The sequence below is a fragment of the Podarcis erhardii genome (assembly GCF_964252035.2).
Source record: "Podarcis erhardii genome assembly, chromosome: 1".
NCBI lineage: Eukaryota > Metazoa > Chordata > Lepidosauria > Squamata > Lacertidae > Podarcis > Podarcis erhardii.
The window spans coordinates 138,578,042-138,602,382 of record NC_138497.1 but is presented as its reverse complement, the minus strand read 5'-3'; the positions used below and the strand labels follow the sequence as shown (position 1 = coordinate 138,602,382).

General features: G+C 50.2%; 1 protein-coding gene across 1 annotated transcript in view; it reads right to left on the bottom strand.

Annotated features, from left to right (window-relative positions):
- The window catches only part of LOC309341499 (craniofacial development protein 2-like), a gene marked incomplete at its 3' end in the record, with an annotated part of 217,033 nt that extends 192,938 nt beyond the window's left edge, over nt 1-24,095 (bottom strand). Inside the window, exon 1 of the mRNA XM_081861051.1 lies at nt 23,932-24,095. The remainder of the gene's footprint in view (nt 1-23,931) is intronic.
- Between the last annotated feature and the right edge of the window lie 246 nt (nt 24,096-24,341).

Sequence of the window (24,341 nt, the reverse complement as noted above, 5' to 3'; positions counted from 1 at the left end):
AATGCTATTCCAAAGGCCCAAGCCTCCTCCAAAACCTGGCATGTATAATTCCTATTTTGATAACTTCCCTGGGTTGGAATAGCTGCAAGTAGGTGGTCTGTGAGTGTGGGGCATTAAGGTGGCTAGGAGGGGGTCAGTTTCCTCTGTTTTCCTCCAAATTTTATTGTTATGCTTTGAGAGGATCTATATTTCTAAACAAGTCTGGCATTCTGAGGATGGAGAGTGACAGAAATGTAGTATACAGTGGGCCTGCAACTTACGTGGGGGTTACATTAGGGGGGGTTGCACGCAAAGGCAAAATCATGCAGAGTGAGGAAGACCTCTGGGACCCCCCCCCCCGGTGATTATCCTACCTTTTTGGGCTCTGGGAAGGTCACTCAAGGCCTCTGGAAAGCTGTGGGTGGCTCCCTCCAGATCTTGTGGGAGCCTCACAGAGCCTTCCAGAGTTTGGTGAGCAAGGTGGAGGCTTTCAAAAAAACCTCTGCAGGAGGAGCACCTGGAGCAGAAAGAGCTTTTTACAGTATGCCCTCTGGGAAGGTTGCCCAAGATCTCATGGGTCCTTCACAAGATCTCGGATGGCCTCTTCTAGCTACCCACACCCCAAATTCTCTGCGTACTTATTTCTTTTCATGCAACCCATGGAAACTTGCAACTGCTTAAGTAAATCACACATAAGTTGTGGGTCTGCTGCACTTAAATTTAAATAGAGTCAAAGTAAGGCCTAGTTCTTATTGAGGTGGTAAACCTATGTCTGGGCTGCACCATTTAAGACTGCAGAAGAGTTCTCACCCAGCCTTAACCCTGACATGCTAACTTTCTCTGTGAATAAGCCTTCAAAGCTATGAGCTCCTACAGCCCAGACACAGATTTCCCATCTCAGTGAGGCCTAGGTCTAAATTTCACCTCATTCTTGCAGAACTGGTATTGGTCTCAAAAGAAAGGCTGGCTCTTCCTATAGTTCTCATGGCATTTGACTTATCATGTCACAGGGCAGGAGAGCAGGAGACCCCTCTTGTTTTGTACAGGTCCTCCATAAATAGTCTGCTTTGTCAATACTGCAGCCTAACCTGCGGCTTCAGGGCAGCTTCCCAGTCACCCTTCTCCAGGTGCCTTGTTTCCCTAATCTCCATGCCACCTTGTGACACAACAGTAGGTTAATCACCCTGTTCAGCCTGAATGCAATCCATGTCTTCTGAATCTGCATGAGACACTGAAACACAAGTGCTCCCTGGCACTATTTCACCTTGACCCACACTGAGGCTAGTTCTTGGTCCTTGCTGAAACTTGCCCTTCCTTTCACTGAAGTCTCAAATGGTGTCTTCGTGTGGGAATAAGGAAAGGATCTATTCTGACACTGAACTCCCCATAGATTACAATTTGAGAAGCCTTCTTTGAGACAGAGGGCTGGTTCTTGACTCAGACAGTCCATTCTCATGGCAGAAGTAATTTAATTAGCTCTAAATCATCCCTGCTAGGCAATGTCAAGTCTGATTCCGAATATATTCAGAGTTGGCAAATTATCTTCAGTGATTTCATGTTGCCTCTTTGCTGCTTGTTCCAACATTTAATTGCTCTTTTTGCCAGGGACTTTATTGAAAGCCTTTTTATATTCCTACAGTGTATCTCTGGAATGAGTGGCTGGAGGCTCTTCCAGACTCAGGACATGGAGCCTCCACCTGCTGCTAAACCAGTTCAAGAGCTAGGCCTGATTATATGCTGAACCCATATGCTGGCTTGTTCCGGTCCAGGTGTGCCACACATTCCCACACAGTCTGGGCCAAGTGTGGCATGCAGCACAAGAGAGGACAAGGTGAAAATGAAGCAGACAGGTAATGGTGCTCTTTCCTTTTCTTACTTTTCATCCAGTCCTCCACCACCGGAGAAACCAGCCTTTGCCAGACGAGTAAGCAAGAACAAAATCAAATGCCCCTGTTTCCTTTGAGACGGAAATAATAACTGACGGTACATGTACACAGCTGTGCAAAACACAAACTTAGATTCATAGAGTTGGAAGGGATCCTGAGGATCATCTGGTCCACCCCCTGCAATGCTTTCCCATATGGGGATCAAACCTGCCACACTGGTGTTATCAGCACCACGCTCTGACCAACTGAGCTTCCAGGCTGACAAAGTTTATGCTCATGGGACACTTGGAATAGTATAACCCTCTAAGTGTCCTGATTTGAGTGTCTGAGGGCCCTGCTCCTTCCTGCCACTCACCATCTGGCCTGGGGCGGGGCCTGAAGCCTCATAAGGACTGCTGGACTCTGCTGCCCGGGAGGACTCTCCTGCATGTGAGTGTCTGAGGGCCCTGCTCCTTCCTGCCACTCACCATCTGGCCTGGGGCGGGGCCTGAAGCCTCATAAAGGACTGCTGGACTCTGCTGCCCAGGAGGACTCTCCTGTGTGAGTGTATGGGGTCCTGCTCCTTCCTGCCACTCACCATCTGGCCTGGGGCGGGGCCTGAAGCCTCATAAAGGACTGCTGGACTCTGCTGCCCGGGAGGACTCTCCTGCGTGTGAGTGTCTGAGGGCCCTGCTCCTTCCTGCCACTCACCATCTGGCCTGGGGCGGGGCCTGAAGCCTCATAAAGGACTGCTGGACTCTGCTGCCCGGGAGGACTCTCCTGCGTGTGAGTGTATGGGGTCCTGCTCCTTCCTGCCACTCACCATCTGGCCTGGGGCGGGGCCTGAAGCCTCATAAGGACTGCTGGACTCTGCTGCCCGGGAGGACTCTCCTGGGTGTGAGTGTCTGAGGGCCCTGCTCCTTCCTGCCACTCACCATCTGGCCTGGGGCGGGGCCTGAAGCCTCATAAGGACTGCTGGACTCTGCTGCCCGGGAGGACTCTCCTGGGTGTGAGTGTCTGAGGGCCCTGCTCCTTCCTGCCACTCACCATCTGGCCTGGGGCGGGGCCTGAAGCCTCATAAAGGACTGCTGGACTCTGCTGCCCGGGAGGACTCTCCTGTGTGAGTGTATGGGGTCCTGCTCCTTCCTGCCACTCACCATCTGGCCTGGGGCGGGGCCTGAAGCCTCATAAAGGACTGCTGGACTCTGCTGCCCGGGAGGACTCTCCTGTGTGAGTGTATGGGGTCCTGCTCCTTCCTGCCACTCACCATCTGGCCTGGGGCGGGGCCTGAAGCCTCATAAAGGACTGCTGGACTCTGCTGCCCGGGAGGACTCTCTTGCGTGTGAGTGTCTGAGGGCCCTGCTCCTTCCTGCCACTCACCATCTGGCCTGGGGCGGGGCCTGAAGCCTCATAAAGGACTGCTGGACTCTGCTGCCCGGGAGGACTCTCCTGCGTGTGAGTGTATGGGGTCCTGCTCCTTCCTGCCACTCACCATCTGGCCTGGGGCGGGGCCTGAAGCCTCATAAGGACTGCTGGACTCTGCTGCCCGGGAGGACTCTCCTGGGTGTGAGTGTCTGAGGGCCCTGCTCCTTCCTGCCACTCACCATCTGGCCTGGGGCGGGGCCTGAAGCCTCATAAAGGACTGCTGGACTCTGCTGCCCGGGAGGACTCTCCTGTGTGAGTGTATGGGGTCCTGCTCCTTCCTGCCACTCACCATCTGGCCTGGGGCGGGGCCTGAAGCCTCATAAAGGACTGCTGGACTCTGCTGCCCAGGAGGACTCTCCTGTGTGAGTGTATGGGGTCCTGCTCCTTCCTGCCACTCACCATCTGGCCTGGGGCGGGGCCTGAAGCCTCATAAAGGACTGCTGGACTCTGCTGCCCGGGAGGACTCTCCTGCATGTGAGTGTCTGAGGGCCCTGCTCCTTCCTGCCACTCACCATCTGGCCTGGGGCGGGGCCTGAAGCCTCATAAAGGACTGCTGGACTCTGCTGCCCGGGAGGACTTTCCTGCGTGTGAGTGTCTGAGGGAGGACTCTCCTGTGTGAGTGTATGGGGTCCTGCTCCTTCCTGCCACTCACCATCTGGCCTGGGGCGGGGCCTGAAGCCTCATAAAGGACTGCTGGACTCTGCTGCCCGGGAGGACTCTCCTGTGTGAGTGTATGGGGTCCTGCTCCTTCCTGCCACTCACCATCTGGCCTGGGGCGGGGCCTGAAGCCTCATAAGGACTGCTGGACTCTGCTGCCCGGGAGGACTCTCCTGTGTGAGTGTATGGGGTCCTGCTCCTTCCTGCCACTCACCATCTGGCCTGGGGCGGGGCCTGAAGCCTCATAAAGGACTGCTGGACTCTGCTGCCCAGGAGGACTCTCCTGTGTGAGTGTATGGGGTCCTGCTCCTTCCTGCCACTCACCATCTGGCCTGGGGCGGGGCCTGAAGCCTCATAAAGGACTGCTGGACTCTGCTGCCCGGGAGGACTCTCCTGCGTGTGAGTGTATGGGGTCCTGCTCCTTCCTGCCACTCACCATCTGGCCTGGGGCGGGGCCTGAAGCCTCATAAAGGACTGCTGGACTCTGCTGCCCGGGAGGACTCTCCTGCGTGTGAGTGTATGGGGTCCTGCTCCTTCCTGCCACTCACCATCTGGCCTGGGGCGGGGCCTGAAGCCTCATAAAGGACTGCTGGACTCTGCTGCCCGGGAGGACTCTCCTGCGTGTGAGTGTATGGGGTCCTGCTCCTTCCTGCCACTCACCATCTGGCCTGGGGCGGGGCCTGAAGCCTCATAAAGGACGTCTGGACTCTGCTGCCCGGGAGGACTCTCCTGTGTGAGTGTATGGGGTCCTGCTCCTTCCTGCCACTCACCATCTGGCCTGGGGCGGGGCCTGAAGCCTCATAAAGGACTGCTGGACTCTGCTGCCCGGGAGGACTCTCCTGGGTGTGAGTGTCTGAGGGCCCTGCTCCTTCCTGCCACTCACCATCTGGCCTGGGGCGGGGCCTGAGGCCTCATAAAGGACTGCTGGACTCTGCTGCCCGGGAGGACTCTCCTGCGTGTGAGTGTATGGGGTCCTGCTCCTTCCTGCCACTCACCATCTGGCCTGGGGCGGGGCCTGAAGCCTCATAAAGGACTGCTGGACTCTGCTGCCCGGGAGGACTCTCCTGTGTGAGTGTATGGGGTCCTGCTCCTTCCTGCCACTCACCATCTGGCCTGGGGCGGGGCCTGAAGCCTCATAAGGACTGCTGGACTCTGCTGCCCGGGAGGACTCTCTTGCGTGTGAGTGTCTGAGGGCCCTGCTCCTTCCTGCCACTCACCATCTGGCCTGGGGCGGGGCCTGAGGCCTCACAAGGACTGCTGGACTCTGCTGCCCGGGAGGACTCTCCTGCGTGTGAGTGTCTGAGGGCCCTGCTCCTTCCTGCCACTCACCATCTGGCCTGGGGCGGGGCCTGGGGCCTCATAAAGGACTGCTGGACTCTGCTGCCCAGGAGGACTCTCCTGCGTGTGAGTGTCTGAGGGCCCTGCTCCTTCCTGCCACTCACCATCTGGCCTGGGGCGGGGCCTGGGGCCTCACAAAGGACTGCTGGACTCTGCTGCCCGGGAGGACTCTCCTGTATGTGAGTGTATGGGGTCCTGCTCCTTCCTGCCACTCACCATCTGGCCTGGGGCGGGGCCTGAAGCCTCATAAAGGACTGCTGGACTCTGCTGCCCAGGAGGACTCTCCTGCGTGTGAGTGTCTGAGGGCCCTGCTCCTTCCTGCCACTCACCATCTGGCCTGGGGCGGGGCCTGAAGCCTCATAAAGGACTGCTGGACTCTGCTGCCCGGGAGGACTCTCCTGTATGTGAGTGTATGGGGTCCTGCTCCTTCCTGCCACTCACCATCTGGCCTGGGGCGGGGCCTGAAGCCTCATAAAGGACTGCTGGACTCTGCTGCCCAGGAGGACTCTCCTGCGTGTGAGTGTCTGAGGGCCCTGCTCCTTCCTGCCACTCACCATCTGGCCTGGGGCGGGGCCTGAAGCCTCATAAAGGACTGCTGGACTCTGCTGCCCGGGAGGACTCTCCTGTGTGAGTGTATGGGGTCCTGCTCCTTCCTGCCACTCACCATCTGGCCTGGGGCGGGGCCTGAAGCCTCATAAAGGACTGCTGGACTCTGCTGCCCGGGAGGACTCTCTTGCGTGTGAGTGTCTGAGGGCCCTGCTCCTTCCTGCCACTCACCATCTGGCCTGGGGCGGGGCCTGAAGCCTCATAAAGGACTGCTGGACTCTGCTGCCCGGGAGGACTCTCCTGTATGTGAGTGTATGGGGTCCTGCTCCTTCCTGCCACTCACCATCTGGCCTGGGGCGGGGCCTGAAGCCTCATAAAGGACTGCTGGACTCTGCTGCCCGGGAGGACTCTCCTGCGTGTGAGTGTCTGAGGGCCCTGCTCCTTCCTGCCACTCACCATCTGGCCTGGGGCGGGGCCTGAAGCCTCATAAAGGACTGCTGGACTCTGCTGCCCGGGAGGACTCTCCTGTGTGAGTGTATGGGGTCCTGCTCCTTCCTGCCACTCACCATCTGGCCTGGGGCGGGGCCTGAAGCCTCATAAGGACTGCTGGACTCTGCTGCCCGGGAGGACTCTCCTGTGTGAGTGTATGGGGTCCTGCTCCTTCCTGCCACTCACCATCTGGCCTGGGGCGGGGCCTGAAGCCTCATAAAGGACTGCTGGACTCTGCTGCCCAGGAGGACTCTCCTGTGTGAGTGTATGGGGTCCTGCTCCTTCCTGCCACTCACCATCTGGCCTGGGGCGGGGCCTGAAGCCTCATAAAGGACTGCTGGACTCTGCTGCCCGGGAGGACTCTCCTGCGTGTGAGTGTATGGGGTCCTGCTCCTTCCTGCCACTCACCATCTGGCCTGGGGCGGGGCCTGAAGCCTCATAAAGGACTGCTGGACTCTGCTGCCCGGGAGGACTCTCCTGCGTGTGAGTGTATGGGGTCCTGCTCCTTCCTGCCACTCACCATCTGGCCTGGGGCGGGGCCTGAAGCCTCATAAAGGACTGCTGGACTCTGCTGCCCGGGAGGACTCTCCTGTGTGAGTGTATGGGGTCCTGCTCCTTCCTGCCACTCACCATCTGGCCTGGGGCGGGGCCTGAAGCCTCATAAGGACTGCTGGACTCTGCTGCCCGGGAGGACTCTCCTGTGTGAGTGTATGGGGTCCTGCTCCTTCCTGCCACTCACCATCTGGCCTGGGGCGGGGCCTGAAGCCTCATAAAGGACTGCTGGACTCTGCTGCCCAGGAGGACTCTCCTGTGTGAGTGTATGGGGTCCTGCTCCTTCCTTCCACTCACCATCTGGCCTGGGGCGGGGCCTGACGGGCCTCACTAGAACAGTTGCTGTTACTGCTGGAGGGGTGCAGAGTGCTTTTAAAATGTTTTAAAATTTTTATTTTGAATTTTTTGTATGTGGGGGGGGGGTGCGGTGGATGTTCATTGGGCCTGGGAATTTGTTTGATTTTATGTTTTTGTAATTTTTGTAATTTTTATTGTTCTTTGTTTATATTGTTTTATTTGTGTTGTGTTTTTTCTTTTCTTTTTTTTGTTGTGTTTGTTTTTTAAAGGGGTTATTTTGTTCTTAAGGGGAGGGGTCAGGGCTGCCGGGGAATGGGCCCCAGCCCACAAAATGGCTGGGATATGCTTCACAGGGGGGAATGCACTGGGACAACCGATCTCAGTGATCATGGGTAGGAGGAGGAGTTACGCTAAGACCAGACCATGTCATTACAGAGGAGGCAGGTTTAGTCGTTGTCTGAGGACTATCCCTACCTCTGGGTCTGGTCCTGACCGGATGGATACTAGAATCAGCAAGGGATACCCACATGACCTGAAAGTGTTGCTGTGCAATGCCAGGTCAATGATTCATAAGACCACTGCCATCCATGACTTGATCATGGATGGAGGACTTGACCTGGCATGTGTAACAGAGACTTGGTTGGATGAAGCAGATGGGCCTGTCCTTGCCGCTGCTTGTCCACCAGGTTTCTCTTACGCACAGCAACCCAGGTCATGTGGGCGGGGAGGGGGGGTTGCAGTGATTTTTAGGAAGTCACTAGCTTGCACCAGGCGTCCTATTGGGAAGACCCAGTTTTCTGAGTGCATGTTCTGGAAGTTGGGCAATAGGGGCAGTACAGGATTCCTTCTGGTGTACCGACCTCCCCGCTGCACCAAGGATTCCCTGCCCGAGCTGCTTCAGGTCGTGGCGGATGTTCTCCTGGAGACACCTAGCTTGGTCGTCCTAGGGGATTTTAACATCCATGCTGACACGACCTTACAAGGGGCCGCTCGGGACTTCGTGGAAAGCATGGCCTCCATGGGGCTGTCCCTGAATAAGTCAGGCCCAACCCATAGCCGCGGACATGCCTTGGACCTGGTGTTTACCTCTACGGATGTTGGTGATCTGACACTAAGTAAAAGCGAAACGAAAGAAGTGCCATGGTCAGACCACTTCCTGGTGCAACTGGACTTCTCTGCGACCCATCCCCTCTGCAGGGAGGTGGGACCGATTCGGATGGTCCGCCCCCGCCACTTAATGGATCCAAATGGTTTCCAGAGAGTGGTTGGGGATGCTTTATCCCATGTTGATGGCCTTTCAGCCGATTCCCTGGTGGCCCGCTGGAATGTGGAGTTAACCAGGGCTATTGACTGTTTGGCTCCAAAGCGCCCTCTCCGATTGCATGGAGCCCGGAGAGCCCCGTGGTTTTCCACGGATCTGAGGGCAATGAAACAATCGTTGAGACGGCTAGAGCGCCGGTGGCGGATAACTCATTCTGAATCTGACCGGACACGGGTTAGAGCTCAACGTCAAGCCTACCAAGTGGCGATAGCGACGGCGAAGAAGACTTTCTTCACCGCCTCTATTGCATCTGCAGAAAACAGCAGCAGGAGACTCTTTCAGGTGGTTCGCAATTTAGCGGAACCACCTGTAACATCGGGGCCCAGTACGGGCCACATGTTCTCCTGCAATGATTTTGCAAATTTTTTTGCAGATAAAATCGCTCAGATTCGGGAAGAAGTAGACTCCACCGTGGGAGCAGGGCCGGGGCGGGAGAGTGCTAGAGTCCTGTCTGGTCAAGTTGTGTGGGATCAATTTCAATCTGTTACCTCCGAGGATGTGGACAGGCTGCTTGGACGAGTGAAGCCAACCACCTGTCTCCTTGATCCTTGCCCATCCTGGCTTATAAAAGCTAGCCGGGAAGGACTGGGCTTCGTGGGGTGGTGAATGCTTCCCTCCGTGAGGGAGCCTTCCCAGACCCGCTGAAAGAGGCGGTTATTAAACCGCTTCTTAAAAAACCATCTTTAGATGCGGCCACGATGGCCAATTATCGCCCAGTCTCAAACCTTCCATTCTTGGGCAAGGTGATTGAGCGAGTGGTTGCTGAACAACTCCAGGCACGCCTGGAAGAAGCGGACCATTTGGATCCCTTCCAGTCGGGATTCAGGCCTCATCATGGGACTGAAACTGCCTTGGTCGCACTGGTTGATGATCTCCGGCGGGCTAGGGACAAAGGTGAGAGCTGTTTCCTAGTTCTGCTGGATCTCTCAGCGGCGTTTGATACCATCGACCATGACATCCTTCTGGACCGTCTTGAGGGGCTGGGAGCTGGGGGCACTGTCATACAGTGGTTCCGCTCCTTCCTCCTGGGCCATGTTCAGAAAGTGGTGGTGGGGGATGAGTGTTCAGACCCCTGGCCACTCACTTGTGGGGTGCCTCAGGGTTCTGTCCTCTCCCCCATGCTTTTCAACATCTACATGCAGCCGCTGGGAGGGATCATCAGGAGGTTTGGGCTGGGTGTTCATCAGTATGCAGATGATACCCAGCTCTACCTCTCTTTTAAATCAGAACCAGTGAAGGCGGTAAAGGTCCTGTGTGAGTGTCTGGAAGTGGTTGGAGGATGGATGGCGGCTAACAGATTGAGGCTGAATCCTGACAAGACAGAAGTACTGTTTTTGGGGGACAAGAGGCGGGCAGGTGTGGAGGATTCCCTGGTCCTGAATGGGGTAACTGTGCCCCTGAAGGACCAGGTGCGCAGCCTGGGAGTCATTTTGGACTCACAGCTGTCCATGGAGGCACAGGTCAAATCTGTATCCAGGGCAGCTGTTTACCAGCTCCATCTGGTACGTAGGCTGAGACCCTATCTGCCTGCGGTCTGTCTCGCCAGAGTGGTACATGCTCTGGTTATCTCCCGCTTGGACTACTGCAATGCGCTCTACGTGGGGCTACCTTTGAAGGTGACCCGGAAACTACAACTAATCCAGAATGCGGCAGCTAGACTGGTGACTGGGAGCGGCCGCCGAGACCATATAACCGGTCTTGAAAGACCTACATTGGCTCCCAGTACGTTTCCGAGCACAATTCAAAGTGTTGGTGCTGACCTTTAAAGCCCTAAATGGCCTCGGTCCAGTATATCTGAAGGAGCGTCTCCTCCCCCATCGTTCTGCCCGGACACTGAGGTCCAGCTCCGAGGGCCTTCTGGCGGTTCCCTCACTGCGAGAGGCCAAGTTGCAGGGAACCAGGCAGAGGGCCTTCTCGGTGGTGGCGCCCGCCCTGTGGAATGCCCTCCCATTGGATGTCAAGGCGATGGACAACTACCTGACATTCAGAAGACATCTGAAGGCAGCCCTGTTCAGGGAAGTTTTTAATATGTGACATTTTAGTGTATTTTTTATCTCTGTTGGAAGCCGCCCAGAGTGGCTGGGGAAACCCAGCCAGATGGGCGGGGTACAAATAATAAATTATTATTATTATTATTATTATTATTATTTCCCAGGGACAGTCCCAGAATTACAAAAGCCATCCTGGCTTCTGATTTGATCCCGGAATGTCCCTATTTCCCCAGCCAGTGCTGCCACCACTGAGCTCAGGGTGGAGGGTGAGCCAGCACTTGTCCTGAGTGGCGGCAGAGAGGGAGCATCCCATGGCCTCCCCAGGGCTGCTGCTGCCACCAGCCTCCTTCCTTGGGCAGCTGGTAGCAGCTGCTGGAGAGCAGGTGAAGAAGAGAGGCTGCTGCCACTTAAAATGAAATCAGGATTGAGGACGGTGGAGGGTGTGTTTGCTGTGTCCTATTGATGATGATGATGATGATGATGATGATGATGATGATAATAATAATAATAATAATAATAATAATAAATTTATTATTTATACCCCGCCCATTTGGCTGGGCTTCCCCAGCCACTCTGGGTGGCTTCCAAAAAATTTTTTAAAAAAAATACTGTAATACATCAAACATTAAAAGCTTCCCTAAACAGGGCTGCCTTCAGATGTTTTCTAAAAGGTTGGTAGTTGTTGTTCTCTTTGACATCTGGTGGGAGGGCATTCCACAGGGAGGGCGCCACTACTGAGAAGGCCCTCTGCCTGGTTCCCTGTAACTTGGCTTCTCGCAGGGAGGGAACCGCCAGAAGGCCCTCGGTGCTGGACCTCAGTGTCCGGACAGAACGATGGCGGTGGAGACGCTCCTTCAGATATACTGGACCGAGGCTGTTTAGGGCATTATTGATGAAGTGGTGGCGGCACTCAGCCTTCTTCTGATAGGAAATGTTCTGCGGGGGGGGGGGCAGGGGTTGAGGAGAGTCAATTGAGGGGAGTGAGAAACCTCCATATTTTCATCTGAGGAAGGTTGGAGGGTATACCTTCTGGGGGTACATACAGGAACTTTTCAATGAACCAACTTTGCTATGCATATAACATGTCTTGGTTATCTTGAGGGAGAAAGAACCCCCTTGGCAAGGATAGCAGAGGAGATGGCAGTCCTGCCGCAACGGCCAAGGCTGGGTGTGTGTTGCAGCAGGGTCAGCAGGTGCCCAAGGTCCAGGCAACCAGGCTGTCAAAGCAGCGTCCAAAGGCAGCCCAAGATCAGGGCAAGCAGAGGGCCATCTGATGGTGCCCCTGGAGCCGAGTTTTAAACTTGCTCCTATAGCAACCTGTCTTTTAGTTACTTGTTTTAATTATCCATATCAGGTTAGCTCCCAGAACAAGCTCTGTCTTTAATAGGCAACATACTTTTTGAGGAAATGGGATTTCCCACTGCGTTTAAAGTACTAAAACAGCAGTATGAAGAAACTGGTGCATGCTGCTTTCAGTGTAAGCAGTTTGCTGACTCCCTCTCCTCCTCCACTCCCACTCCCCATGGAAAGATGAGGAGCAAGGAAAACCCTTCTATTTGTTAACTCTACAAGCATAGGCTGAACTTTTCTGCTGCATTTTGTACTCTCTGCTCGCTGGTCTGTGCTGCCGTTTTAAACTGGAAGAAGAAGAGCTTTGCTGAATTGTTGACTTATACTAGCTGCTAATGTGAGGCAGCAGAATGTGTTGACTTATCCTGGCGACTAACATGATCTCGCTAATGGGTTCAGCTGAAGAAAAGGGCTGCTCTTGTGCGCCAATCCTCCACTAGTGCAATTTGCTCTCTAGGCTTTGCTGGGATTTAAATTGCATTTCCTTCAGTGTTTGCTCTTTCAGAATTGGCAGAGAGGATAGGGAGGGGAAGTCAGAGATTACTTACCATCCTGAGGGCTAAACGGGCAGTGAGAAACTGGCAGCTTTAGTTAATTTTGGCAGCAGTAGGGGCTTCTACACTGGGGCAAAACTGCCTTCTTAGTACAGGAGATTCTGTCAAAAGTCCATCCCTCATCCATTTTGCTGTCCCCATCCCATGAATGAATTATTACTGTTTACACTCGTTATGTCACCTCATACAGGAAAAGGTGTCAGAGAACTTAACAGATAAATGCAATCAGATAAGATTAATTAAATTAAAAACCAGATTTAAAACTGTGTACAATACCAAATTCCTAAAATGCTCACCCAGCACTATAAGGAGAAACAAGTCCCACCCCAGCAACAAATTCAGTATGGAAACTGCTGGCCTGGTGCAGAATGTAAGAACCTTGGGTTTCTTGGTGTGCTTGGGTGTGCTGACATCAACCTGGTCTTAGTCACAGTGGTGTGTCTGCATGTCTTAGCTGTTATTGCTCCTTCTGCTGCTCTGGCCTGCAGACAGGCATAAACAGGGCCAGAAACATCTCAGGGGATAAGCTAGTCTGCCTGTGATCAAGCTAGCAAGAGGGTGATGGGAGCTGTAGTCAAAAACATGCAGGGCATCAGGATGGGGAAGGCTGGGACAAGACAAGACAAGGGGTGGCACAGTGGAGTACGTACTTTTTATGTGAGGCACGGAAACATACTGTGAATGATGGGCAGTGCCTCTAAGGCTGTCTGTACAGACACATGGAGGTACCTCATCCAGAATGGGACTACTGGCCCATCAACTCCTCAAATGTCTACTCTGACTAGTGGCAGCTGTCACAGGTTTTTAAAAATGCTATTTCCCAGCCTAGCTACCTATCAACCAGAAAATGTGAGGATTTATGCCTGGGTCCTTCTTGCAAACTCTTGATCTACCAATGAGCTATACATAGCTCAGCGGTTGTTTTAGAGGAAGGTTTATTATAGAGGAAGGTTGGTCTAGTACTAATGGTCCCCAATAAACCCTGGAAGCAGAGACCTAATCTGTGGCAAATCCAGAACAGATAGGATCAGATTCTCTATCTTAACTCGGTCAGAGGTCGCGTGAAAAATAGCTAGTGCAGATGGAAGAAGAGTGATGCATGCAGTCCTGCTGGTACCAGCAGCAGCCTGGAAGCTGCTTGCCACAGGCATTGAGGGACTGGGCTATCTGTCAGCATCTGCCGTCATTCTGCTGAAGTTTGCTTGCTCTGCTGTAGAGAACAGAAGGAGAATTTATGACATCGCTTTCCCGCTTCCTCTTGAAGAAGCCCTTGTGGTTGTGTAACTCAGTGTGCAAAATACTTCTTGAAGCCAACTTTTCAGATCAAGAAAAACTAAGACAACAGGAGGGGGACAGGCTTTTCAAAGATGTGCCTGGTAGACCAAGAAAAATGAATTTGAAGTCAAGGAAGCCTTGCAGAGTGTAACCTGATGCCAATGACCTGTTGTTTATAGCAGGAAAAGTATGAACTCGTGTCTCAACTAGATGGCAAGGATGGCACCAATACATAAAGACACAAACTATCAAAACAAATACATTCCCCTGAAATCAGTTCCTTGCTTCAAACAGCATAGCATGCTTGTTACATGTTACTTTCTCTTTAAGAGATAGACAGCAAATTGCAGCAGAATTGGTAACTGCCGCCCAGTGCGGACTGCCCGCCCCACTCCCCAGCTACGCTAGGTCTTTTGTTTTTTTGTTTAAGGATGATAAAGTACTGGAAACAGGGATCAAAATAACCTCTAACTTTTCACTCTGTCAAGATCAACACCGATATGCACAAGTGAAGCTTTCATTGCATTGACTGGGTTTGTAGAGTAGCTGGTCTGATGACCACACAAGGATACGGCTAAGGTCAGTTCTGCGTCAGTTGGCATGAGAGAGAACAGGGCCACCAAAAGAGGGGGCAGTGGCCCTGTGAGAGGGGTTAAACCTCACAGCAGCCAGGGGAAACAACCCCCCCATAAGACATCGCCACGAATGCAAAGAACTCTTCTAAACATGTTTTTATTTCCCAATGTTACACATTTCCTATTTCATGTAAAAAACTGAGGAAACCCCACTGGGTTTCTCTTTTATAACACAGGAAAGGAGGATCAGCTGAAAAGCTCCAAAAGCTTATTTATTTATTATTTTAAATCATGGCTTTTAAAATATATTTTTCATAGTTTTGTCATAACTATTCAGAAACTTGCTGCTATTTTGAGGGCACTTTCCAACAGTTGTGGGAAAACCCAGTTTGCATTTGAACGATGAAGATTATCAGTACTTGCTGCAACAAGGAGAAGGCCCAGTTACACAGATATAGTATTGTTTGCACTGGCCCTAAAACGATACAGAAACAACAGTCCAGCACAAAGTTAGGTACACTTGCAGCCCGATGAGTCACCAGACACCAGCCCATTCAAGGAAACAGGCTTCCATACATCTGCCTCAGGGATTGGGCCATTTCCCCTGGCTTAGTGAGACAAATGTGAGTTGGATTGTTGGACTGGACAAGGGGACAGAGGAAAAGGCTCTCAATGGCTGCTAGCCTCTGCCATAGGCAGCTTGCTTCTGAAGAGGACTTCCCTGAAGCCACAGGAGGGGAGGGGGCTCCTGTGCTCAGGGGCCGCTTGCTGGTTTGCCACAGGCCTCCATCTGGTTGGCCGCTGAGAGAACAGGAGACGGAACTCGATGGGCCCTTGGCCTGATCCTGCAGGCTCTTCTTATGGTCTTCCCTTTCCTGCCAAGAATTTGGACGTTTCCTAAGCGATGCCCTTGCGTGCTCATGCGTGGAGTCTTCAATGGCTTTTGCACACTTCATGTCTCCAAGTCATGGATGAAAACCAAGCAAAAGTTTGAGGGCGCACCAGAAGAAAACCAAAAGCATAAGGTGCTCTTTGCCAAAAGAGCCAAAAGAAAATAAGATGGCTTCTGCTTAAAGGTAAAGGTAAAGGTACCCCTGCCTGTACGGGCCAGTCTTGCCAGACTCTAGGGTTGTGCGCTCATCTCACTCTATAGGCCGGGAGCCAGCGCAGTCCGCAGACACTTCTGGGTCACGTGGCCAGCATGACAAGCTGCATCTGGTGAGCAAGCGCAGCACACGGAACGCCGTTTACCTTCCCACTGGTAAGCGGTCCCTATTTATCTACTTGCACCCGGAGGTGCTTTCGAACTGCTAGGTTGGCAGGCGCTGGGACCGAACGACTGGAGCGCACCCCGCCATGGGGATTCGACCCGCCGACCATGCGATCGGCAAGTCCTAGGCGCTGAGGTTTAACCCACAGCGCCACCCGCGTCCCTAAGGGCTTCTGCTTAGTCCTTGGCAAAAACCAGCTTGTGTTAACCGGGGACTGCAGGCTTGTTTCCTTCCCTTGGCCGTAGGAACAGATAGTGCAGAGTGTGTAACAGTATTTTGGCTGGGCAGCTTCCTTGACCTTTGTCTGGACCTGCTAACACCAAGCAGAATGCGTGTTCTGGAAATGCCTCAGAACAAGATCAACATTAAATTCAGCTATTTATTTAGGAGAACTATCAAGTGTAATTGTTGACTTTTAAAAATCCACGACTGAGCAAGGTGGCTTGTCCGCACTATTCTTGTTGCAAAGATGGAAAGACTCCAAAATACATGAGGGCGCATGTTCAGTTCACACTCCATCAATGTTTTGCTCTGCAGTGTTACTAGACTGCTGGCTTAGCAACAAAACAAAGCCAGGGCAATAATTCAGTCTAAACTTACGCAAGTGGGAAGTTTCACATTCTGTTTTCCTTCCTTCTTGTTTTCCTTTTTTCTCCCTGATGGATGATATTGGTCTGGAGTAGATTGCATTTTTAAATGAAAGATGGCAGAAGGTGGGTGAATTCTTTGGTTTCTGGCATTTTTCACTACATTTCTTTCATTTGGTAAATGTCTCTGCAAAGTTACAAACTGAAGGGTACTTTTTTATTAAAAAGTTGAATTTACAGTTCAAGTCCATTGCAGCATTCTTTCGTAAAAAGCTTAAATTGCCATCCTGTCTCTTTCCCTCTGCAGGGTAATGCTGATGTTTGCAACCCCCAGGACAGCTTAGATCGATTTGGCAGGTTCCTATTATTGGTGTGTTGGCCGTAAAACAGTCCAATGCTGTTGATCCCACTGCAAAGTTATAAGCCATTATCCAGTTATAAGATAGGAGGGTGAATAATTACCTTTGCCTCTGTCTAATGCAACAAGCACTGCCGTTATCAACCCTCAAACAATTAAGAAGGATCCCTTGGCAGGGTGGCACAGATTCCCTCTGTCTTGCATGAAATGATCTCAAATAGGCCAGAAACCACAGGGCACAATTCATGAACCAAGATCTCAGTTCTGTTAAAATAAAGACTGTCTTGATTGCAAACATGAAACAGATACTTACTTTGTTTGGCAATCTCTGCTTTTATGTGTTTCTGATGCACTTCAGTTTATTGGCGTACTTTTATCAGAATCTTCCATCCTGATTCCAAAAGTTTTCACCCATGGACACTTGGGGGCGGGAGGAAGCAAGTAACTGTATGTGTGTCTGTGCTCCTATCTGCCTTTTGTGTTCCCCTGGGGTGTGGGGTATTGTTGTCCGTGTTTGCTTGCAGAAAGAGCTACTCTCAGTCTCCACCACTGGATCAGCCTTGTAGTTCAAATTTATTTTCTGCTTGTGTTGCTAGCTGTTTGTGCTGTGACTGTGTGGCTTGTTGTATAGGATAATTCTTTAGTCTGGCGGGCTACTCTCTACCATCCATTCTTGTGTAGTAGAACAAAGTAATCTTTGCTGCCATATTGCCTACCCACCTCAGCTCTTTCCTCCTTTCTTCCTGTACCAGCAAGGTAGTTCAGTTGGCAGAGCAGGAAACTTTTAATCTCACAGTCATGGGTTCAAGGCCCACTTGGGCAAAAGATTCTTGCATTGCAGAGGGTAGAATTAGATGGCCCTCATGGATCACTGCCTTGCCGTGGCAAAGGGGCTTGAATAACTCAGAGAAGCTATGAGCTATGCCGTGCAGGGCACCCAAGACGGACAGGTCATAGTGGAGAGTTTGACCAAACGTGATCCACCTGGATGAAGAACCGGCAAGCCACTCCAGTATCCCTGCCAAGAAAACTCCATGGACAAAGACAACAGGCATATAAAAGTTATGACACTGGAAGATGAGCCCCTCAGGTCGGAAGGCGTCCAACATGCTACTGAGGAAGAGCGGAGGACAAGTACAAGTAGATTCAGAGCTGATGAAGCGGCTGGGCCAAAGCCGAAAGGTCGCTCAGTTGTGGATATGCCTGGAAGCGAAAGGAAAGTCCAATGCTGTAAAGAAAATTATTGCATAGGAACCTGGAATGTAAGAACCATGAACCTGGGTAAATTGGATGTGGTCAAAAATGAGATGGCAAGAATAAATATTGACATCCTGGGCATCAGTGAACTAAAATGGACGGGCATGGGTGAATTCAGTTCGGATGACCATCACATCTACTACTGTCGGCAAGAATCCCATAAAAGAAATGGAGTGGCCCTCATAGTCAACAAAAGAGTGGCAAGAGCTGTACTGGGATGCAATCTCAAAAATGATAGAATGATCTCGATACGAATCCAAGGCAGACCTTTTAACATCACAGTAATCCAAGTTTATGCACCAACTACTGGTGCTGAAGAAACTGAAATTGACCAATTCTATGAAAACTTACAAAACCTTATAGAAGTGACACCAAAGAAGGATGTTCTTCTCATTATAAGGGATTGGAATGCTAAAGTAGGGAATCAAGAGATAAAAGGAACAACTGGCAAGTTTGGCCTTGGAGATCAAAACGAAGCAGGGCAAAGGCTAATAGAGTTCTGTCAAGAGAACAAGCTGGTCATCACAAACACTCTTTTCCAACAACACAAGAGACAACTCTACACATGGACATCACCAGATGGGCAGCATCAAAATCAGATTGATTATATTCACTGCAGCCAAAGATGGAGAAGCTCTATACAGTCAGCAAAAACAAGACATGGAGATGACTGTGGCTCAAATCATCAGCTTCTTATAGCAAAATTCAAGCTTAAACTGAAGAAAGTAGGAAAAACCACTGGGCTAGTAAGATACAATCTAAACCAAATCTCTTATGAATACACAGTGGAAGTGAGGAACAGGTACAAAGATTACCATAATAAAGGACAAAAGTGGTAAGGACCTAACAGAAGCAGAAGACATCAAGAAGAGGTGGCAAGAATACACAGAGGAACTATACCAGAAAGATATGGCTGTCTTGTACACCCCAGGTAGTGTGGTTGCTGACCTTGAGCCAGACATCCTGTAGAGTGAAGTCAAATGGGCCTTAGAAAGCACTGCTAATAACAAGGCCAGTGGAAGCTGAACTATTTACAATTTTAAAAGATGATGCTGTTAAGGTGCTACACTCAATATGCCAGCAAGTTTGGAAAACTCAGCAGTGGCCAGAGGATTGGAGAAGATCAGTCTACATCCCAATCCCAAAAAAGGGAGGTGCAGGGCAGCGGCTGAAGAAGGAGCAAAAAGGGTCTTCTCGTGTGTGTGTTTCTTTGTGGCTGATTAGCTGCTCTCCCTGTGCAAAGGTCAGAGGGGGCAGGGTTTCTGTTGAGGCAGGTGATTAGCTGTGGGAGGAGCTTATCAGAGCTTGCAGGGCAGCAGCAGAAGAAGGAGGAAAAAGGGTTTTCTTGTGTGTGTGTGTTTCTTTGTGGCAGTTTGATCCATCTTTTAGATTTAGGGGAGCTAGTCTCAAACGTTTGTTGGGGGAGACCTAGGGTTTTTTTTTGGGTGGGGAGTTATTTGTCCTGTCTGCACGCTTCTTATGATGGAGGACCACTGTAGCCACCCCCAATGACATGTTCTCAAGATGGAGAGTGAGGGAACAGCTGCAGTCGCCTGCGGTTCCTGCACAATGTTTGCCATCTTGCCAAAGGTTGCAGGCAGCTTTACCTGCAGCAATTGCATGTTGATTGCCCTCTTAAAAGACAAAGTCCAGCAACTGGAGGAACGTGTGTCTACGCTCCAAAGAATTAGAGAGCTGGAGCTCTTCTTGGAAGCAACAGAGCACACCGTCTCCACCAAGGAGGAGACAGGGGACTCCCCTGAGAAGGAGGTTAGTTCACCAACACAGGAGCCAGAAATATGGAGAAACGTGACTCAAAGAAGTAGGAAGCCCAGGGTTCACTCTGATTGTTTAGAAATACACAATCGCTTTGAGGTCCTCTCCCCTAGCATGGAAGACGAAGAGGAGACTCCATTTGAGGATCTCTCCCTCATTACAGTCGATCAGGTATATGAAGATGAGCAGCAAAGTCAGTCCTCAGGGAATGTGCAAGTGACCTTGGAACAGACAGCTCACGGAAGAACCCCGACCAAACCTAAGAGGAGGCGTGTAGTGGTGATAGGGGATTCCCTACTGAGGGGAACAGAAGCAGTGATCTGTCGGCCTGACAAGATGTCTCGGGAAGTGTGCTGTCTCCCCGGGGCTAAGATCCAAGATGTAACTGAACAACTGCAAGGAATCATAAAACCCACTGACAAATACCCCTTCCTCTTGGTTCATGTGGGAACCAATGACACTGCAAGCAATAGCCTCCAGAAGATCAAAAGAGACTATGAGGGTCTGGGCAGGAAATTGAAGCAATTAAATGCACAAATGCAAACATGCGCTGGATTATGGAGAAAGCTAGAGAGTTCCAGAAAGACATCTACTTCTGCTTCATTGACTATGCAAAAACCTTTGACTGTGTCAACCACAGCAAACTATGTTGTTGTTGTTTAGTCGTTTAGTCGTGTCCGACTCTTCGTGACCCCATGGACCAGAGCACGCCAGGCACTTCTGTCTTCCAGTGCCTCCTGCAGTTTGGTCAAACTCATGCTGGTAGCTTTGAGAACACTGTCCCACCATCTCGTCCTCTGTTGTCCCCTTCTCCTTGTGCCCTCCATCTTTCCCAACATCAGGGTCTTTTCCAGGGAGTCTTCTCTTCTCATGAGGTGGCCAAGGTATTGGAGCCTCAGCTTCACGATCTGTCCTTCCAGTGAGCACTCAGGGCTGATTTCCTTAAGAATGGATAGGTTTGATCTTCTTGCAGTCCATGGGACCCTCAAGAGTCTCCTCCAGCACCATAATTCAAAAGTATCAATTCTTTGGCAATCAGTCTTCTTTATGGTCCAGCTTTCACTTGGAAAAGACCCTGATGTCTGCCATTCTTCCAGAGTGGGTAGATCTTGTGTCTTCCAATATTTTGTGATGAGTATTCTTGCTGCTGTTGTCGCATACATAAAAAAAATTCTATCCTTCTTTGACACCAATTGGCCGACCATGCCCAGGAGAAAGGCCTCTGGTTTCTTCAGAAAGGTATATTTAAATACCTTTTTCATTTCGTTATAAATCATCTCCCAGAAAGCCTTAATCCTTGGGCACGTCCACCAAAGGTGAAAGAATGTGCCTTCAGTCTCTTTACATTTCCAACATTTATTATCGGGCAAATGATAATTTTTTGCAAGCTTGACTGGGGTCATGTACCACCTGTAAATCATTTTCATAATATTCTCTCTCAAGGCATTGTTGTTGTTGTTGTTTAGTCGTTTAGTCGTGTCCGACTCTTCGTGACCCCATGGACCAGAGCACGCCAGGCACTTCTGTCTTCCACTGCCTCCCGCAGTTTGGTCAGACTCATGTTTGTAGCTTCGAAGACACTATCCAACCATCTTGTCCTCTGTCGTCCCCTTCTCCTTGTGCCCTCCATCTTTCCCAACATCAGGGTCTTTTCCAGGGAGTCTTCTCTTCTCATGAGGTGGCCAAAGTAGTGGAGCCTCAGCTTCACGATCTGTCCTTCCAGTGAGCACTCAGGGCTGATTTCCTTCAGAATGGATAGGTTTGATCTTCTTGCAGTCCATGGGACTCTCAAGAGTCTCCTCCAGCACCATAATTAAAAAGCATCAATTCTTCGGCGATCAGCCTTCTTTATGGTCCAGCTCTCACTTCCATACATCACTACTGGGAAAACCATAGCTTTTACTATACAGACCTTTGTTGGCAAGGTGATGTCTCTACTTTTTAAGATGCTGTCTAGGTTTGTCATTGCTTTTCTCCCAAGAAGCAGGCGTCTTTTAATTTCGTAGCTGCTGTCACCATCTGCAGTGATCATGGAGCCCAAGAAAGTAAAATCTCTCACTGCCTCCATTTCTTCTCCTTCTATTTGCCAGGAGGTGATTGGCCCAGTGGCCATGATCTTCGTTTTTTTGATGTTGAGCTTCAGACCATATTTTGCACTCTCCTCTTTCACCCTCAATAAAAGGTTATTTAATTCCTCCTCACTTTCTGCCATCAATGTTGTGTCAGCTGCATATCTGAGGTTGTTGATATTTCTTCCGGCAATCTTAATTCTGGCTTCGGATTCATCCAGCCCAGCCTTTGGCATGATGAATTCTGCATATAAGTTAAATAAGCAGGGAGACAATATACAGCCTTGTCGTACTCCTTTCCCAATTTTGAACCAATCAGTTGTTCCATATCCAGTTCGAACTGTAGCTTCTTGTCCCACATAGAGATTTCTCAGGAGACAGATGAGGTGATCAGGCACTCCCATTTCTTTAAGAACTTGCCATAGTTTGCTGTGGTTGACACAGTCAAAGGCTTTTGCATAGTCAATGAAGCAGAAGTAGATGTCTTTCTGGAACTCTCTAGCTTTCTCCATAATCCAGCGCATGTTTGCAATTTGGTCTCTGGTTCCTCTGCCTCTTCTAAATCCAGCTTGCACTTCTGGGAGTTCTCGGTCCACATACTGCTTGAGCCTTCCTTGTAGAATTTTACGCATAACCTTGCTAGCATGTGAAATGAGTGCAATTGTGCGGTAGTTGGAGCATTCTCTGGCACTGCCCTTCTTTGGGATTGGGATGTAGACTGATCTTCTCCAATCCTCTGGCCACTGCTGAGTTTTCCAAACTTGCTGGCATATTGAGTGTAGCACCTTAACAGCATCATCTTTTAAAATTTTAAATAGTTCAGCTGGAATACCATCACTTCCACTGGCCTTGTTATTAGCAGTGCTTTCTAAGGCCCATTTGACTTCACTCTCCAGGATGTCTGGCTCAAGGTCAGCAACCCCACTACCTGGGGTGTACGAGACATCCATATCTTTCTGGTATAATTCCTCTGTGTATTCTTGCCACCTCTTCTTGATGTCTTCTGCTTCTGTTAGGTCCTTACCACTTTTGTCCTTTATTATGGTAATCTTTGAACGAAATGTTCCTTTCATATCTCCAATTTTCTTGAACAGATCTCTGGTTCTTCCCATTCTGTTGTTTTCCTCTATTTCTTTGCATTGCTCATTTAAGATGGCCTTCTTATCTCTCCTTGCTATTTTTTGGAAATCTGCATTCAATTTCCTGTATCTTTCTCTATCTCCCTCGCATTTTGCTTGCCTTCTCTCCCCCGCTATTTGTAAGGCCTCATTGGACAGCCACTTTGCTTTCTTGCATTTCCTTTTCATTGGGATGGTTTTCGTTGCTGCCTCCTGTATAATGTTGCAAGCCTCCATCCATAGTTCTTCAGGCACTCTGTCCAGCAAATCTAAATCCTTAAACCTGTTCCTCACTTCCACTGTGTATTCATAAGGGATTTGATTTAGATTGTATCTAACCGGCTCAGTGGTTTTTCCTACTTTCTTCAGTTTAAGCTTGAATTTTGCTATAAGAAGCTGATGATCTGAGCCACAGTCAGCTCCAGCTCTTGTTTTTGCTGACTGTATAGAGCTTCTCCATCTTTGGCTGCAGAGAATATAATCAATCTGATTTCGATGCTGCCCATCTGGTGATGTCCACGTGTAGAGTCGTCTCTTGTGTTGTTGGAAAAGTGTGTTTGTGATGACCAGCTTGTTCTCTTGACAGAACTCTATTAGCCTTTGCCCTGCTTCATTTTGCTCTCCAAGGCCAAACTTGCCAGTTGTTCCTTTTATCTCTTGGTTCCCTACTTTAGCATTCCAATCTCCTATAATGAGAAGAACATCCTTCTTTGGTGTCACTTCTATAAGGTGTTGTAAGTCTTCATAGAATTGGTCAATTTCAGTTTCTTCCGCACCAGTAGTTGGTGCATAAACTTGGATTACTGTGATGTTAAAAGGTCTGCCTTGGATTCGTATCGAGATCATTCTATCATTTTTGAGATTGCATCCCAGTACTGCTTTCGCAACTCTTTTGTTGACTATGAGGGCCACTCCATTTCTTTTGCAGGTTTCTTGCCCACAGTAGTAGATATGATGGTCATCCGAACTGAATTCGCCCATTCCCGTCCATTTTAGCTCACTGATGCCCAGGATGTCAATATTTATTCTTGCCATCTTATTTTTGACCACATCCAACTTACCCAGGTTCATGGTTCTTACATTCCAGGTTCCTATGCAATATTTTTCTTTACAGCATTGGACTTTCCTTTCGCTTCCAGGCATATCCACAACTGAACGTCCTTTCGGCTTTAGCCCAGCCGCTTCATCAGCTCTGGATCTACTTGTACTTGTCCTCCGCTCTTCCCCAGTAGCATGTTGGATGCCTTCTGACCTGAGGGGCTCATCTTCCAGCGTCATAACCTTTATATGCCTGTTGTCTTTGTCCATAGAGTTTTCTTGGCAGGGATACTGGAGTGGCTTGCCGGTTCCTCCTCCAGGTGGATCACGTTTGGTCAAAACTCTCCACTATGACCTGTTCATCTTGGGTGCCCTGCTCGGCATAGTTCATAGCTTCTCTGAGTTCTTCAAGCGCCTTCGCCACGGCAAGGCAGTGATCCATGAAGGGGTCTCAAGGCATTACATGCCGTAAATTTCAAAAACCAATGGTCCATAACTGTTCCCAGTCAGCAAACATAATGTTATGTCCAACATCCTGTGCCCATTTAATCATAACAGACTTCACCGTTTCATCCTGGGTATTCCATTTCAGCAGCAAGTTATACATCTTTGACAAAATCTTGGTTTTGGGTTCTAACAATTCTGTTTCTAAT